This window comes from Cibotium barometz, chromosome 3, assembly GCF_041138505.1.
Source record: "Cibotium barometz isolate CiBa-2024 chromosome 3, ASM4113850v1, whole genome shotgun sequence".
NCBI classification, from domain to species: domain Eukaryota; kingdom Viridiplantae; phylum Streptophyta; class Polypodiopsida; order Cyatheales; family Cibotiaceae; genus Cibotium; species Cibotium barometz.
Window position 1 is genome coordinate 6,411,108 of NC_141048.1, and position 21,189 is coordinate 6,432,296.

Genomic DNA, 21,189 nt, shown 5'->3' on the forward strand with positions numbered 1-21,189 from the left:
AACTGAGCTCATCTGACCGAACCCGTAAGTTCCATAGTCAAATCAGGGAAAAAGACTGTACTTGGATCATAGAGACCAATGCTTTTTTCCTCATTGAGAGGCACAGCTGTTGATTCTTTTCCATAGAAAAATTTTTGTCTCGAATTTACTTCATCTATCGAACTAAACAGAAAATGAGTCCCAATTCACGGATATATCAGTCCAGCCTAGCCCCATGGGTTAGCCAACCGCCCAACCACTGTAGTGATGGGATCCAATTAGAAATTTTGTGAGGTTTTGTCCCGGTACTAGGGAAAATAGTTCCCAGGCCCCCTAGCCGGAAGTTCATGCAAACATAAAACTAGTCACACCACTTACACACCCAATATAAAATTACCTTTTTTCTTAGCATTAGCTAAGAAAACAATCCTTTAATGAAACCATTGTGTCACTGATCACAATCCTCAAAATGTCTGGTTGAATCCTTATTTCCAATCATTCAATAATCGGTGTACTTATGGCATCATTGGTAACCAGAACACTCACCACCTATTCACTCACGGGCCTTTTCGATAGTTCCTAGCTCATAGTAACCAGCAATATATTCTCATAACAAAATGGAATCTCCGTGGAAGATCAGCAAGATCAACCAACAGATCCATATAAAAGAGTCATGAACTCATCCGTTGAGGACCAGCAAGGTCAATCAACCAGATCCACACGCGAATTCAGAAAACAACTCTTACTCCTTGTTCCAATATCTTCCCCGACGTACTTGTGGGTATCTTCGGCGACCCAGAGCCCGAGCACCGTATGGTCAGCACCCTCTAGGATCCTTCGCAGGTCACCTAGCGCTTCACTCATAGGCCGCTCCCTTGGTCCCTCATCCACTGTACCCGAAGCTCACCATTTTAATCAAATCGAGGCTGGTCAAGACCTCGGCCCTTGCTACGTGAGACATCCTCCATTGACTCTCCGTCAAGAGTTGCAACTTTATCAGTTAGGTCTCCACGACCTTAATCACAAGACAGTCAAAATGCTTTCCCAGCATTCTTGACATAAAACAGTCATTTACAAACAGGTCACAAAATAGTTTCTATAATGAACTCTCGTCTTTCCACATTATCCCTCATCAATCCACATTACTTATTCCACATTCCATTCATATGTGTACTCATTCTCATCCAATCACATCATTTTCCATCTCATCACTTCAGATTCATTCACATCACATATTATTTATTCACATCCCAATTCACATGTCATCACATCTCATCCATTCACTCATATCGACGTCACATCATTTCACATACACATTCGCATTCATTATTCCACATACACATCCACATTCGTACATCCACATCCACACCCACATCCACATCCACATCCATACATTCATTTTCACATCCACATCCACATCCACATCCATACATCCATTTTCACATCCACATCCACATCCATATCCACATCCACCTTCACATCCACATCCATATCCACTTCCACATTTATACATCCACATCCATATCCACATCCACCTTTATACATCCATATCCCCATTCTCATTTATACATCCGCATCCTCATTCACATTCATACATCCACATCCACATCTACATTCATACATCCACACATCCATTTCCACATCCACATTCATACATCCACTTTCACATCTGCATTCATACATACACATCCATATCCACATCCATACATCCACATCCACATTCACATCCACATGTACATTCATACATCCCCGCATCCATTTTCATATCCACATTCATACATCCACTTCCACATCCGCATTCATATATACACATCCATATCCACATCCATACATCCACATCCACATTCATACATCCACACATCCACATCTACATTCATACATCCACATCCACATCTACATTCATACATCCACACATCCATTTCCACATCCACATTCATACATCCACTTCCACATCCGCATTCATACATACACATCCATATCCACATCCATACATCCACATCCACATTCATACATCCACATCCACATCCACATCCACATCCACATCCACATCCACATCCACATCCACATCTACATTCATACATCCCCACATCCATTTCCATATCCACATTCATACATCCACTTCCACATCCGCATTCATATATACACATCCATATCCACATCCATACATCCACATCCACATCCACATTCATACATCCACATCCACATCCACATCTACATTCATACATCCACACCTCCACATCTACATTCATACATCCACTTCCACATCCGCATTCACATGCCGTCATTCATTCACATCCCTTATCATTCATTCATATCACGATTCACATGCCATCACATTCCTTCACATCCTATACCATTCATTCACATCCTAATTCACACGACATCACATCCATTCATCCATTTTCATTTATCTGATTCATATCACTTCCATCCATCCATTTACATCTATCTCATTCCTATCACATCTCATCACATCTATTTATAGAATGTAAGAGAATTCTAATTTTTTGATATAAAGATTCTTTACGCATCTAATTAGGCATAAAGACAACTTTAGTAGGAATAACACTTTTATAAAAATGCTTTTATGCATCTATTTAGGCATAGATTCAATTTTAAGGAAAATAACACTTTCGAATTAAGAATAAACCTTTTATGCATTTTATTATGCATAAATTCCATTTTAATGAGAATAACACTTTCAAAAAAAATAAATAAATCTTTTATGCATCTATCTATGCATAATTTCAATTTCAATGAAAATAAAACTTTCGAAATAAAATAATTCTTTTATGCATCTTTCTATGCATAAAATCAAAATTGATAAGAATAACTCTTTTGGATTAAAAGTAAAATTCTTTATGCATCTATTTATGCGCAAAATCAAAATTGATGAAAATAACTCTTTTGAATTAAAAATAAAATTCTTTATGCATCTTTCTAAGCAAAAAATCAAAATTGATAAGAATAACTCTTTTGGAATAAAAATAAAATTCTTTATGCATCTATTTAAGCATAAAATCAAAAGTGATGAAAATAACTCTTTTGAATTAAAAATAAAATTCTTTATGCATCTATTTATGCATAAAATGAAAATTGATAAGAATAACTCTTTTGGAATAAAAATAAAATTCTTTATGCATGTATCTATGCATAAAATCAAAATTGATGAAAATAACTTTTTTGAAATAAAAATAGATTTCTTCATGCATCTACTCTTGTTTGAAACAAGAGTGGCCACAAATCTTTAGAAGAGGGAAGGTCAAAAACTAATGAATTATGAGTAAATTCACAGTTTTTGGCTCTTGGGAGAAGAAGGGTAACAATGCAAAAAGCACTATTAAGCTTCAACAAAGGGGAGGCTTCTATTTATAGGAAAAAGTGAGCCTCTAACCAAGCAATATGATTCTGAAATTTTCCAGATCAGGTTGGTCATTTTTTGACCATTTTTAGGTCAGTTTAGCTCACTTTTTGGATCTAGTTGAAACAGGAGAGAGGAGAGATAAAAATATCTCATTTTCTAGGAGTTTACAACTCTCCCACACAAGTGAAATAGGCGCCTCCTTCATGAGGGGAATTTCCCCATACTGAGGTGTCAAAAATGCATCATTTCTTCTAAATATCTCTCTTTTTTAACTAATAACCTTGTCCTTAGTCATCTCTTCATCTTATGTGAGTATTTACTCATTTTTGGGAGGATTTTCTTTATTTCTTCCATTAATCTCCTCCACACATTTGGATGAATCTGATTGGCCCCTCAAAACCTTAATTTAAAATATTCAGAAAATTTGGATACCTAGGATAAGGCCTTTTGATGAACAGATTATAATTTATTTCGAATGTACCTTCTGAAAATCTTTTTGAACTTCTGTTTTGGGGGAGCTTATTTAAATACAAAGAGATATTTTTCCATCCAAAAATATCCAAAACCTGAATAATCTCTCTCTAGAATATTTTCTCTCTCTAGGCCAAAATAGATAGAAACAAGATCTTTTATATTTTTGAAGAGGGATTTGACTACAGGGGAAGATACTGGACATCCTGAGAGGCTAGGGAGGAATCTTACATTTAAGTAAATTCACAGTTTTTGGCAAACAGGGTAACAGTGTAAAAAACACTATTAAGCTTCAACAAAGGGGAGGCTTCTATTTATAGGAAAAAGTGAGCCTCTAACCAAGCAAACTGATTCTAGAATTTTCCAGATCAGTTTGGTCAATTTTTGACTATTTTTAGGTCAGTTTAGCTCACTTTTTAGATCTAGTTGAAACAGGAGAGAGGAGAGATAAAAATATCTCATTATTTGGGAGTTTAAAACTCCCCCACACAAGTGAAATAGGCGCCTCCTTCATGAGGGAAAATCTCCCATACTGAGGTGTCAAAAATGCATCATTTCTTCTAAATATCTCTCTTTTTTAACTAATAATCTTGTGCTTAGTCAACTCTTCATCTTATGTGAGTATTTACTCAATTTTGGGGGGATTTTCTTTATTTCTTCCATTTATCTCCTCCACACATTTGGATGAATCTGATTGGCCCCTCGAAAATCTCGACCCCCAGGATAAGGCCTTTTGATGAACAGATTATAATTTATTTCGAATGCACCTTCTGAAAATCTTTTTGAACTTCTGTTTCGGGGGAACTTATTTAAATACAAAGAGATATTTTTCCATCCAAAAATATCCAAAATTTGAATAACCTCTCTCTAGAATATTTTCTCTCTCTAGGCCAAAAAAACAGATAGAAACAAGATCTTTTATATTTTTGAAGAGGGATTTGACTACAGGGAAAGATACTGGACATCCGGAGAGGCTAGGGAGGAATCTCACATTTGAGTAAATTCATAGTTTTTGGCTCTTGTTGGGAGAAGCAGGGGTAATAGTGCAAAAAACACTATTAAGCTTCAACAAAGGGGAGGCTTTTATTTATAGGAAAAAGTGAGCCTCTAAACAAGCAAACTGATTCTAGAACTTTTCAAATTAGTTTGGTCCATTTCTGACCATTTTTAGGTCAGTTTAGCTCACTTTTTGGATCTAGTTGACATAAAAATATCTCATTATTTGGGAGTTTGAAACTCTCCCTCCCAAGTGAAGTAGGTGCCTCCTTCATGAGGGGAATTCCCCCATACTGAGGTGTCAAAAATGCATCATTTCTTCTAAATATCTCTCTTTTTTAACTAATAACGTTGTCCTTAGTCAACGTTGTCCTTAGTCAACGTTGTCCTTAGTCAACTCTTCATAGTCAACTCTTTATCTTATGTGAGTATTTACTCAAATTTGGGAAGATTTTCTTTATTTCTTCCATTTATCTCTTTTTTAACTAAGAACGTTGTCCTTAGTCAACTCTTCATAGTCAACTCTTCATCTTATGTGAGTATTTACTCAATTTTGGGGGGATTTTCTTTATTTCTTCCATTTATCTCCTCCACACATTTGGATGAATCTGATTGGCCCCTCAAAACCTTAATTTAAAATTTTTAGAAAATCTGGACCCTCAGGATAAGGCCTTCTGAACAGATTATAATTTATTTCGAATGCACCCTTTGAAAATCTTTTTGAACTTCTGTTTCGGGGGAACTTATTTAAATACAAAGAGATATTTTTCCATCCAAAAATATCCAAAATCTGAATAATCTCTCTAGAATATTTTCTCTCTCTAGGCCAAAACAGATAGAAACAAGATCTTTTATATTTTTGAAGAGGGATTTGACTACAGGGAAAGATACTGGACATCCTGAGAGGCTAGGGAGGAATCTTACATTCTACCCCACTTAAAAAACGCGAGATGTCCTCATCTCGCAGGTGGAGTATGATCTCTTTCATCTTCTTCTTCTTCTTGAATCACTTCCAGCGTTACTGCCTTGGAAGTGGACGGCCGATTTGGGAACAACTCTCTTTGACTTCCCCTATTCTGAGATGGAGGTCTTGCATTACTTTGGATTGAAACTGCAGGTTGGATAGAGGGTCTCCTGTGGGATTTCCCTGATTTTGGCAGATAGAACCCTGATTACTCTTGATGCAAGGGGCTGGAGTCTGGAATCTTGATCCCAGAATTTCCTGCCCTGAAAACCTTGATCCAAAAGGAGTTGGGCAATCCAAACTGAGATGTCCAAATCCTTGACAGTTATAGTATTTCACTCTCTTGTTCAAGGGTGGAACTTCTGAAGTTGAAATCCAGGGGATTGAGTTTCAGGAAAAAGGACATTTCTTCCATTCTGGAACTTCCCATATCCTGGGTTTGGCCCTAATATCTCTTAGGCGGAGGAAGGTTGGATTCACCTTCTGGGAATAAAAACCTTTTGAAAGGTGATGGTGTTGGCTTTGGCGAGACTTTGACATCAAAGGCTTTGGCGAAATCCTTCGCCATCTGAACTGCTTCGGCCATGGAAACCGGCTTAGCATTCTTCACTAGGATATTCAAAGGTTCGTTCAGTCCCCGAATGAACCTGGCCATAAGCTGTTCTACATCCAACGGAGGTGAGTATCTAAGGAGGAGGGCGAATGCTTGGTGATATGCTTCAATAGTTCTACTCCCCTGGGTTAACTCTAAGAATTCGTTCATCTTTGTTTCTAAAAAGCCGAGAGGACAGAACCTTGTCCTTAGGTAAATTTTGAGATCAGTCCAGGTTTGGGTATTTCGGTCGAGATGTTTGTTTCGCAGTGGTTTCTCCATGCCACTCTAGCTGTCTCCACTATCTTCAGCCTTGCAACAAGAGCCATTTTGCTCTTCTCATTGTACCCGGTGACATCGAAGTATTCTTCCATTGATTCGATCCACTTCTCCACAGCCTCGCCCAAGTTTTCCCCTTCACCCTTGAAAGGTCCAGGCTGCGAACTATGAAGAGTTTTACGAACATCCAGGTCGAGCTCTTCTTCATGGAGTTGGAGGTTAACATTTCTACCACGACGACCTCGATCCATGTTCCTATCAGTACGAAAATTCTTGTTAAGTCTTTTTATTTATGATTCAATCCGATTTTTGATTCAACTGATTCCGGGGTTCTCTAAATAGGTCGGCTTCCCACAGAATCAAGGGATAAAGATACTCATATAGAATGCATTATCAGTAACAATTCATTCAGAATATCTCATTCATATCTTTAACACAATAATGGTCCATCAGACTAAATTTTTTTCCCATCTGAACAGTCCTCCATGGGGATTTAAAATTTTCAGATTTTTAATTTATCATCCCTTAACTTGATCCACTGGACAAAAGTTAACAGTAGCAATCTGCCAGCACAATCCACTAATCTCATAGTGATTGGCTGAAGTCATTAACGTCATTCCAGTTAAGAACATCATCACAGGGACTCGTCCCATTCATCCTCATTTCGGTTTCGCTCAACATATTACATTTCAACCAAATTTTAGGAATCATCATTTTTCAATCAGAATCCAAATCAACTCATCAGTTCTCAAGCAGAATTTAAAAATCATATCGACCACATTCGAATTCATCATCTGGATAGCATTAATGCTTATAATTTCAAGTCTTGGATTTACTCGTATGCTTATAACGAGCTGTAGTTATACCCTCGGTATATATGGGTAGTCATTGTTCTTGAAACTATAAGGTAAATACCATCATGTCTAGGTCTCAAGCAAGTCAGGGATTCCATATAATTGCGGTACTTCCTTCTGAAGACCCAATTATTAATTTATGAATTTCAGTTTGAATATCAAATTGTATGAATTTTATCACACGATTACAAACTTTTAGTGCTTCTTAATAAATTTTTGACAACTGATTAGCAAATTAATCCTCTGTTTTGTGAAATGGAGGGAATGGCTCTTGCCTAGATGTATTTGGCTTCTCAGTTGATCCTCATTAGCCAAATGGCTCTGATACCAACTGTAAGATCCCTGTCCCCACCGCGCAACAAATTTAGGGGTGCTAGCAGCTGAAGTAGCACTTCTTGCGCGGAGCAGGGTCCCACACTCGGGGCCCACAGATATCCGAACAAGAGACTAATCCATCTGTTTTTCCAAAATCGAACCCGAAAAAACTTCCTTTGCCCGAAAAGCACGGGCGATTCCACCAGGATAACTTTTCCCTAATGTAGTCAAAAGCCTTAACTAACTGAGCTCATCTGACCGAACCCGTAAGTCCCATAGTTAGATCAGGGAAAAAGACTGTACTTGGATCATAGAGACCAACGCTTTTTTCCTTATTGAGAGGCACAACTGTTGATTCTTTTCCATAGAACAATTTTTGTCCAGAATTTACTTCATCTATCGAACTAAACAGAAATTGAGTCCCGATTCACAGATATATCAGTCCAGCCTAACCCCACAGTCCCATGGGTAAGCCAACCGCCCAACCACTGTAGTGATGGGATCCAATTAGGAATTTTGTTAGGTTTTGTCCCGGTACTAGGGAAAAGAGTTCCCAGGCCCCGTAGCTGGAAGTTCATGCAAACATAAAACTAGTCACACCACTTACACACCCAATATGAAATTGCCTTTTTTCTCAGCATCAGCTAACTTTAAAACAATCCTTTAATGAAACCATTGTGTCACTGATCACAATCCTCAAAATCTCTGGTTAAATCCTTATTTCCAATCATTCTTTCATCAGTGTACTTATGGCATCATTGGTAACCAGAACGCTCACCACTTGTTCACTCAGGAACACCATATTGGGGAATATGGGAATTTTCCACAAGTTTGGGACACGTGGTTAAAAGTTTGGATTAACCATAACTTGAACACCACTAATCCAAAATGAGCGCTTTATAGCTCTTTAGATTCCATTTTTCAAGCGCTTTCCAATGATAGGTCATATGATAGGGTCTTGAGAAACTTACAAACATGTTATCCATGTCCCCCTTTTTTAAGTATTCAAAAATGGGAATTGGGAAATTCCCAAATTCACTAATATGGTGTTCAGGGGCCTTTTCGATAGTTCCTAGCTCATATAGTAACCAGCAATATATTCTCATAACAAAATGGAATCTCCGTGGAAGATCAGCAAGATCAACCAACAGATCCATATAAAAGAGTCATGGACTCATCCGTTGAGGACCAGCAAGGTCAATCAACCAGATCCACACCCGAATTCAGAAAACAACTCTTACTCCTTGTTCCAATATCTTCCCGACGATACTTGTGGGTATCTTTGGCGACCCAGAGCCCGAGCACCGTATGGTCAACACCCTCTAGGATCCTTCGTAGGTCACCTAGTGCTTCACTCATAGGCCGCTTCCTTAGTCCCTCATCCACTGTACCCAAAGCTCACCATTTTAATCAAACCGAGGCTGGTCAAGACTGACCTTGTTACGCGAGACATCCTCCATTGACTCTTTGTCACAGCAGTTGCAACTTTATCAGTTCGGTCTCCACGACCTTAATCACAAGACGGTCAAAATGCTTCCCTAGCATTCTTGACATTAAACAATCATTTACAAACAGGTCACAAAAACAGTTTCTATAATGAACTCTCGTCTTTCTACATTATCCCTCATCAATCCACATTACTTATTCCACATTCCATTCATATGTGTACTCATTCTCATCCAATCACATCATTTTCCATCTCATCACATCAGATTCATTCACATCACATATTATTTATTCACATCCCAATTCACATGTCATCACATCTCATCCATTCACTCATATCGACGTCACATCATTTCACATACACATTCGCATTCATTATTCCACATACACATCCACATTTGTACATCCACATTCACATCCACATCCACATCCATACATCCATTTTCACATCCACATCCACATCCACATCCACATCCATACATATATTTTCACATCCACATCCATATCCACATCCACCTTCACATCCACATCCATATCCATGTCCACATTTATACATCCACATCCACATCCACATTTATACATCCACATCCTCATTCTCATTCATACATCCGCATCCTCATTCACATTCATACATCCACATCCACATCTACATTCATACATCCACACATCCATTTCCACATCCACATTCATACATCCACTTTCACATCCACAATCATACATACACATACACATCCATATCCAAATCCATACATCCACATCCACATTCATACATCCACATCCACATCTACATTCATACATCCCCACATCCATTTCCATATCCACATTCATACATCCACTTCCACATCCGCAATCATACATACACATCCATATCCACATCCATACATCCACATCCACATTCATACATCCACACATCCACATCTACATTCATACATCCACATCTACATCCACATCTACATTCATACATCCACATTCATACATCCACTTTCACATCCGCATTCATACATACACATCCATATCCACATCGATACATCCACATCCACATTCATACATCCACATCCACATCCACATCCACATCTACATTCATACATCTCCACATCCATTTCCATATCCACATTCATACATCCACTTTCACATCCGCATTCATACATACACATCCATATCCACATCCACATCCACATCCACACCTACATTCATACATCCACACATCCACATCTACATTCATACATCCATTTTCACATCCGCATTCACATGCCGTCATTCATTCAAATCCCTTATCATTCATTTATCACGATTCACATGCCATCACATTCCTTCACATCCTATACCATTCATTCACATCCTAATTCACAGGACATCACATCCATTCATCAATTTTTATTTATCTGATTCATATCACTTCCATCCATCCATTTACATCTATCTGATTCCTATCACATCTCATCACATCTATTTATACAATGTAAGAGAATTCTAATTTTTTGATATAAAGATTCTTTACGCATCTAATTAGGCATAAAGACAACTTTAGTAGGAATAACACTTTTATAAAAATACTTTTATGCATCTATTTAGGCATAAATTCAATTTTAAGGAAAATAACTTTCGAATTAAAAACAAATCTTTTATGCATTTTACTATGCATAAATTCTATTTTAATGAGAATAACACTTTCAAAATAAAAAAAATAAATCTTTTATGCATCTATCTATGCATAATTTCAATTTCAATGAAAATAAAACTTTCGAAATAAACTATCTCTTTTATGCGTAAAATCAAAATTGATAAGAATAACTCTTTTGGATTAAAAGTAAAATTCTTTATGCATCTATTTATGCGTAAAATCAAAATTGATGAAAATAACTCTTTTGAATTAAAAATAAAATTCTTTATGCATTTTTCTATGCATAAAATCAAAATTGATAAGAATAACTCTTTTGGAATAAAAATAAAATTCTTTATCCATCTATTTATTCATAAAATCAAAAGTGATGAAAATAACTCTTTTGAATTAAAAATAAAATTCTTTATGCATCTATTTATGCATAAAATGAAAATTGATAAGAATAACTCTTTTGGAATAAAAATAAAATTCTTTATGCATCTATTTATGCATAAAATCAAACTTGATGAAAATAACTTTTTTGAAATAAAAAAAGATTTCTTTATGCATCTTTCTATGCATAAAATCAAAATTGATGAGAATAACACTTTTTTGATTAAATTAAATTCTTTATGCATCTTTCCATGGATGCATAAATCCAATTTAGTAGGAATCACACTTTTAGAATAAAATAATTTCTCTTATGCATCTAATTTATGCATAAAATCCATTTATGATGAAAATCACACTTTTAATATATAAATATATTTTATGCATACAAATCATTTATGATGAAAATCACTCTTTTAATATAAAAGAATTTCTTTTATGTAGCCATTTATGCATAAAAATCATTTATGATGAAAATCACACTTTTAATATAAAAAATATCTTTTATGCATACAAATCATTTATGATGAAAATCACTCGTTTAATATAAAAGAATTTCTTTTATACATCCCTTTATGCATAAAAATCATTTATGATGAAAATCACACTTTTAATATAAATTATCTTTTATGCATGTATTTATGCATACAAATCATTTATGATGAAAAAAGCACTTTTATAATCAAAATAACAATTTCAATATACTTCCTTCTATGCATGGATTTTAATTCTAAAGAAAGTAACACTTTTTTAATAAAATAATTTTAGTATGCATTTTCTATTACCTAGGATGAAAATTAACACTTTAAAAATACATATACGATGGAAATTACTCTTTTTGAATAAAAAAAGTAAAACTTATTTTTTATAATTTAAGAAAATTTTTCCATAACATCCTTTGTATGGTTGACCATTTTTCAAATCTTAATTCTCTAAAATTAATTGTAAGTTCACCAAGAGTATTTAAAGCATTCTAATGTAAACATTTTCAACTTATCAAAGACATTATGAAAAACTTAATTTTATCCATTAATCATTCATCTAGGATAAAGAATGGTTGGATTTAATAAAGGAGATAAGGGAATGCCTTTTTTCAATGAGGCATAACATCATAATCATTTTAGAGAAGATAAAAATTATAAAAAACCATAAAATGAAATAGAAAAGAGAAGAATCTCCAACTTACAAGGAGAATTTGAGAGTTTTCCTTTGGCTTGATGGTTTGAGGGATCTACTCTTGTTTGAAACAAGAGTGGCCACAAATCTTTAGAAGAGGGAAGGTCAAAAACTAATGAATTATGAGTAAATTCACAGTTTTTGGCTCTTGGGAGAAGCAGGGTAACAATGCAAAAAACACTATTAAGCTTCAACAAAGGGGAGGCTTCTATTTATAGGAAAAAGTGAGCCTCCAACCAAGCAAACTAATTCTAGAATTTTCCAGATGAGTTTGGTCAAATTTTGACCATTTTTAGGTCAGTTTAGCTCACTTTTTGGATCTAGTTGAAACAGGAGAGAGGAGAGATAAAAATATCTCATTATTTGGGAGTTTAAAACTCTCCCACACAAGGGAAATAGGCACCTCCTTCATGAGGGGAATTCCCCCATACTGAGGTGTCAAAAATGCATCATTTCTTCTAAATATCTCTCTTTTTTAACTAATAACCTTGTCCTTAGTCAACTCTTCATCTTATGTGAGTATTTACTCATTTTTGGGGGGATTTTCTTTATTTCTGACATTTATCTCCTCCACACATTTGGATGAATCTGATTGGCCTCTCAAAACCTTATATTAAAATTTTCAAAAAATCTGGACCCCCAAGATAAGGCCTTTTGATGTACAGATTATAATTTATTTCGAATGCACCTTCTGAAAATCTTTTTGAACTTCTATTTCGGGGGAACCTGTTTAAATACAACGAGATATTTTTCCATTCAAAAATATCCAAAATCTGAATAACCTCTCTCTAGAGTATTTTCTCTCTCTAGGCCAGATAGAAACAAGATCTTTATATTTTTGAAGAGGGATTTGACTACAGGGAAAGATACTAGACATCCTGAGAGGCTAGGGAGGAATCTTACATTTGAGTAAATTCACAGTTTTTGGCTCTTGGGAGAAGCAGGGTAACAGTGCAAAAAACACTATTAAGCTTCAACAAAGGGGAGGCTTCTATTTATAGGAAAAAGTGAGCCTCTAAACAAGCAAACTGATTCTATAATTTTCCAGATCAGTTTGGTCAATTTTTGACCATTTTTAGGTCAGTTTAGCTCACTTTTTGGATCTAGTTGAAATAGGAGAGAGGAGAGAAAAAAATATCTCATTATTTGGGAGTTTAAAAGTCTCCCACACAAGTGAAATAGGCGCCTCCTTCATGAGGGAAATTCACCCATACTGAGGTGTCAAAAATGCATCGTTTCTTCTAAATATCTCTCTTTTTTAACTAATAACCTTGTCCTTAGTCAACTCTTCATCTTATGTGAGTATTTACTCAATTTTGGGGGGATTTTCTTTATTTCTTCCATTTATCTCCTCCACACATTTGGATGAATCTGATTGGCCCCTCAAAACCTTAATTTAAAATTTTCAAAAAATCTGGATCCCTTGAATAAGGCCTTCTGAACAATGTATTTCGAATGCACCTTCTGAAAATCTTTTTGAACTTGTGTTTCAGGGGAACTTATTTAAATACAAAAAGAGATATTTTTCCATCCAAAAATATCCAAAATCTGAATAACCTCTCTCTAGAATATTTTCTCTCTCTAGGCCAAAACAGATAGAAACAAGATCTTTTATATTTTTGAAGAGGGATTTGACTACAAGGGAAGATACTGGACATCCTGAGAGGCTAGGGAGGAATCTTACATTCTACCCCACTTAAAAAACGCGAGATGTCCTTATCTCGGAGGTGGATTATGATCTCTTTCATCTTCTTTTTCTTCAATCACTTCCAGCGTTACTGCCTTGGAAGTGGACGGCCGATTTGGGAACAACTCTCTTTGACTTCCTTTATTCTGAGGTGGAGGTCTTGCATTACTTTGGATTGAAACTGCAGGTTGGATAGAGGGTCTACCTCTGGGATTTCCCTGATTTTGGCAGATAGAACCCTGATTACTCTGGACGGAAGGGGCTGGAGTCTGGAATCTTGATCCCAGATTTTCCTGCCGCCCTGAAAACCTTGATCCATACGGAGTTGGGCAATCCATACTCCGATGTCCAAATCCTTGACAGATATAGCATTTCACTCTCTTGTTCAAGGGTGGAACTTCTGAAGTTGAAATCCAGGAGTTGAAATCCAGGGGATTGAGTTTCGAGAAAAAGGACATTTCTTCCATTCTGGAACTTCCCATATCCTGGGTTTGGCCCTGATATCTCTTAGGCGGAGGAAGGTTGGATTCACCTTCTGGGAATAAAAACCTTTTGAAAGGTGATGGTGCTGGCTTTGGCGAGACTTTGACATCAAAGGCTTTGGCGAAATCCTTCGCCATCTGAACTGCTTCGGCCATGGAAACCGGCTTGGCATTCTTCACTAGGATATTCAAAGGTTCGTTCAGTCCCCGAATGAACCTGGCCATCAGCTGTTCTACATCCAACGGAGGTGAGTATCTGAGGAGGAGGGCGAATGCTTGGTGATATGCTTCAGTCCAGGTTTGGGTATTTCGGTCGAGATGGTTTGTTTCGCAGTGGTTTCTCCATGCCACTTTAGCTGTCTCCACTATCTTCAGCCTTGCAACAAGAGCCATTTTGCTCTTCTCATTGTACCCGATGACATTGAAGTATTCTTCCATTGATTCGATCCACTTCTCCACAGCCTCGCCCAAGTTTTCCCCTTCACCCTTGAAAGGTCCAGGCTGCGAACTATGAAGAGTTTTACGAACATCCAGGTCGAGCTCTTCTTCACCCTTGAAAGGTCCAGGCTGCGAACTATGAAGAGTTTTACGAACATCCAGGTCGAGCTCTTCTTCATGGAGTTGGAGGTTAACATTTCTACCACGACGACCTCGATCCATGTTCCTATCAATACGAAAATTCTTGTTAAGTCTCTTTATTTATGTTTCAATCCGATTTTTGATTTAACTGATTCCGGGGTTCTCTAAATAGGTCGGCTTCCCACAGAATCAAGGGATAAAGATACTCATATAGAATGCATTATCAGTTAGCAATTCATTCAGAATATCTCATTCATATCTTTAACACAATAATGGTCCATCAGGCTAATTTTTTTTTCCATCTGAACAGTCCTCCATGGGGATTTCAATTTTTTAGATTTTTAATTTATCATCCCTTGATCCATTGGACAAAAGTTAACAGTAGCAATCTGCCAGCACAATCCACTAATCTCATAGTGATTGGCTGAAGTCATTAACGTCATTCCAGTGAAGAACATCATCGCAGGGACTCGTCCCATTCATCCTCATTGCAGGGACTCGTCCCATTCATCCTCATTGCGGTTTCGCTCAACATATTACATTTCAAACCAAATTTCAGGGATCATCATTTTTCAATCAGAATCCAAATCAACTCAGCAGCTCTCAAGCAGAATTTAAAAATCAATCCAACCACATTCGAATTCATCATCTGGATAGCATTAATGCTTATAATTTCAAGTCTTAGATTTACTCGTATATACTGTCAGTATACGAGCTGTAGTTATACCCTCGGTATATATGGGTAGTCATGGTTCTTGGAACTATAAGGTAAATACCATCATGTCTAGGTCTCAAGCAAGTCAGGGATTCCATATAATTACGGTACTTTCTTCTAAAGACCCAATTACTAATTTTCAAATTTCAGTTTGAATATAAAAAATTATATGAATTTTATCACACGATTACAACCTTTTAGTGCTTCTTGATCAATTTTTGACAACTGATTAGCAAATTAATCCTCTGTTTTGTGCAATGGAGGGGGTGGCTCCTACCTTGATGTATTCGGCTTCTTGGTTGATCCTCATTAGCCAAATGGCTTTGATATCAACTGTAAGATCCCTGTCCCCACCGCGCAACAAATTCAGGGGTGCTAGCAGTGGAAGTAGCACTTCTTGCGCGGAGCAGGGTCCCACACTTGGGGCCTCTTCCACGGATATCGAACAAGAGACTAATCCATCGGTTTTTTCTTCAAAATTTAACCCGAAAAAACTTCCTTTGTCCGAAAAGCACGGGCGATTCCACCAGGATAACTTTTCCCTAACGTAGTCAAAAGCCTTAACTAACTGAGCTCATCTGATCGAACCCGTAAGTCCCATAGTCAGATCAGGGAAAAAGACTACACTTGGATCATAGAGACCAACGCTTTTTTACTCATTGAGAGGCACAACTATTGATTCTTTTCCATAGAACAATTTTTGTCCGGAATTTACTTCATCTATCGAACTAAACAGAAATTGAGTCCCGATTTACGAATATATCAGTCCAGCCTAACCCCATCCAGTCCCATGGGTTAGCCAACCGCCCAACCACTGTAGTGATGGGATCCAATTAGGAATTTTGTTAGGTTTTGTCCCGGTACCAAGGAAAAGGGTTCCCAGGCCCCCTAGCCGGAAGCTCATGCAAACATAAAACTAGTCACACCACTTATACACCCAATATGAAATTGCCTTTTTTCTCAGCATCAGCTAACTTTAAAACAATCCTTTAATGAAACATTGTGTCACTGATCACAATCCTCAAAATCTCTGGTTGAATCCTTATTTCCAATCATTCCTTCATCGGTGTACTTATGGCACCACCTGTTCACTCAGGGGCCTTTTCGATAGTTCCTAGCTCATAGTAACCAGCAATGTACTCATCCGTTGAGGACCAGTAAGGTCAATCAACTAGATCCACACCCGAATTCAAAAAACAACTCTTACTCCTTGTTCCAATATATTCCCCGACGTACTTGTGGGTATCTTCGGCGAACCAGAGCCCGAGCACCGTATGGTCAGCACCCTCTAGGATCCTTCGCAGGTCACGTAGCGCTTCACTCATAGGCCGCTTCCTTGGTCCCTCATCCACTGTACCCGAAGCTCACCATTTTAATCAAACTGAGGCTGGTCAAGACCTCGGCCGACCTTGCTACACGAGACATCCTCCATTGACTCTCCGTTAGCAGTTGTAACTTTATCAGTTAGGTCTCCACGACCTTAATCACAAGACGGTCAAAATGCTTCCCTAGCATTCTTGACATAAAACAGTCATTTACAAAGAGGTCACAAAAACAGTTTCTATAATGAACTCTCGTCTTTCCACATTATCCCTCATCAATCCACATTACTTATTCCACATTCCATTCATATGTGTACTCATTCTCATCCAATCACATCATTTTTAATCTCATCACATCAGATTCATTCACATCACATATCATTTATTCACATCCCAATTCACATGTCATCACATCTCATTCATTCACTCATATCGACGTCACATCATTTCACATACACATTCGCATTCATTATTCCACATACACATCCACATTCGTACATCCACATCCACATCCACATCCACATCCACATCCACATCCATACATCCATTTTCACATCCACATCCATATCCACATCCACCTTCACATCCACATGCATATCCACGTCCACATTTATACATCCACATCCATATCCACGTCCACATTTATACATCCATATCCACATTTATACATCCATATCCCCATTCTCATTCATACATCCGCATCCTCATTCACATTCATACATCCACATCCACATCTACATTCATACATCCACACATCCATTTCCACATCCACATTCATACATCCACTTCCACATCCGCATTTATACATACACATCCATATCCACATCCATACATCCACATCCACATTCATACATCCACATCCACATCTACATTCATACATCCCCACATCCATTTTCATATCCACATTCATACATCCACTTCCACATCCGCATTCATACATACACATCCATATCCACATCCATACATCCACATCCACATTCATACATCCACACATCCACATCTACATTCATACATCCACATCCACATCTACATTCATACATCCACACATCCATTTTCACATCCACATTCATACATCCACTTCCACATCCGCATTCATACATACACATCCATATCCACATCCATACATCCATATCCACATTCATACATCCATATCCACATCCACATTCATACATCCACATCCACATCCACATCCACATCCACATCTACATTCATACATCCCCACATCCATTTTCATATCCACATTCATACATCCACTTTCACATCCGTAACACTTTTGAATTAAAAACAAACCTTTTCTGCATTAAATTCCATTTTAATGAGAATAACACTTTCAAAATAAAAAAATAATTCTTTTATGCATCTATCTATGCATAATTTCAATTTCAATGAAAACAAAACTTTTGAAATAAAATATTTCTTTTATGCATAAAATCAAAATTGATAAAAATAACTCTTTTGGATTAAAAGTAAAATTCTTTATGCATCTATTTATGCGTAAAATCAAAATTGATGAAAATAACTCTTTTGAATTAAAAAAAAAATTCTTATGCATCTTTCTATGCATAAAATCAAAATTGATAAGAATAACTCTTTTGGAATAAAAATAAAATTCTTTATGCATCTATTTATGCATAAAATCAAAAGTGATGAAAATAACTCTTTTGAATTAAAAATAAAATTCTTTATGCATCTATTTATGCATAAAATGAAAATTGATAAGAATAACTCTTTTGGAATAAAAATACAATTCTTTATGCATCTATTTATGCATAAAATCAAAATTGATGAAAATAACTTTTTTGAAATGAAAATAGATTTCTTTATGCATCTTTCTATGCATAAATCCAGAATTGATGATAATAACACTTTTTTGATTAAATTAAATTCTTTATGCATCTTTCCATGCATAAATCCAATTTAGTAGGAATCACACTTTTAGAATAAAAGAATTTCTCTTATGCATCTAATTTATGCATAAAATCCATTTATGATGAAAATCACACTTTTAATATAAAAATATATTTTATGCATACAAATCATTTATGATGAAAATCACTCTTTTAATATAAAAGAATTTCTTTTATGCATCCATTTATGATGAAAGAATTTCTTTTATGCATCCATTTATGCATAAAAATCATTTATGATGAAAATCACACTTAATATAAAAAAATATCTTTTATGCATACAAATCATTTATGATGAAAATCACTCTTTTAATATAAAAGAATTTCTTTTATGCATCCATTTATGCATAAAAATAATTTATGATAAAAATCACACTTTTAATATAAAAAAATATCTTCTATACATGTATTTATGCATACAAATCATTTATGATAAAAAAACACTTTTATAATCAAAATAACAATTTCAATATACCTACTTCTATGCATGGAATTTAATTATAAAGAAAGTAACACTTTTTTTATAAAAGTTTTTTAGTATGCATTTTCTATTACCTAGGATGAAAATTAACACTTTAAGAATACATATACGATGGGAATTACTCTTTTTGATTAAAAAAAAGTAAAACTTATTTTTCACAATTTTTGAAAATTTCACCATAACCTCCTTTGTATGGCTGACCATTTTTTAATTTTTAATTCTCTAAAATTAATTGGAAGTTCACCACGAGTATTTAAATCATTCTAATGTAAACATTTTCTACTTATCAAAGAGAAACATTATGAAAAACTTGATTTTACCCATTAATCATTCATCTAGGATAAAGAATGGTTGGATTTACTAAAGAAGAGAGGGGAATGCCTTTTTTCAATGAGGCATAATATCATAATCATTTTAGAGAAGACAAAAATCATAAAACACCATAAAATGAAATAGAAAAGAGAAGAATCTCCAACTTACAAGGAGAATTTGAGAGCTTTCCTTTGGCTTGATGGTTTGAGGGATCTACTCTTGTTTGAAACAAGAGTGGCCACAAATCTTTAGAAGAGGGAAGGTCAAAAACTAATGAATTATGAGTAAATTCACAGTTTTTGGCTCTTGGGAGAAGCAGGGTAACAGTGCAAAAAACACTATTAAGCTTCAACAAAGGGGAGGCTTCTATTTATAGGAAAAGTGAGCCTCTAACCAAGCAAACTAATTCTAGAATTTTCCAGATCAGTTTGGTCAATTTTTGACCATTTTTAGGTCAATTTAGCTCACTTTTTGGATCTAGTTGAAACAGGAGAGAGGAGAGATAAAAATATCTCATTATTTGGGAGTTTAAAACTCTCCCACACAAGTGAAATAGGCGCCTCCTTCATGAGGGAAATTCCCCCATACTGAGGTGTCAAAAATGGATCATTTCTTCTAAATATCTCTCTTTTTTAACTATTACCTTGTCCTTAGTCAAATCTTCATCTTATGTGAGTATTTACTCATTTTTTGGGGGGATTTTCTTTATTTCTTCCATTTATCTACTCCACACATTTGGATAAATCTGATTGGCCCCTCAAAACCTTAATTTAAATATTTCAAAAAATCTGGACCCCCACAGGATAAGGCCTTTTGATGAACAGATTATAATTTATTTCGAATGCACCTTCTGAAAATCTTTTTGAACTTCTGTTTCGGGGGAACTTATTTAAATACAAAGAGATATTTTCCAATCCAAAAATATCCAAAATCTGAATAACCTCTCTCTAGGCCAAAACAGATCGAAACAAGATCTTTTATATTTTTGAAGAGGGATTTGACTACAGGGGAAGATACTGGACATCCTGAGAGGCTAGGGAGGAATCTTACACCCCGGTGACTACCAGTGTGATCGAGTCATGGGTGTCATGGAGAAGAGCTACCCTCAACGACTTCATGACACAAAGTTGGCCTTTGTAAAAAATCCAACCATCTCGTATCAAAAAGTGGCATGGTCATGTGGCATCCAATGCCTACTCCCACTGTGTACCAAATTCCTGAGAATCCACATACATGTGCTTTATGTCATCTAGTCATGTACCAACAAAGTTGAGTCTA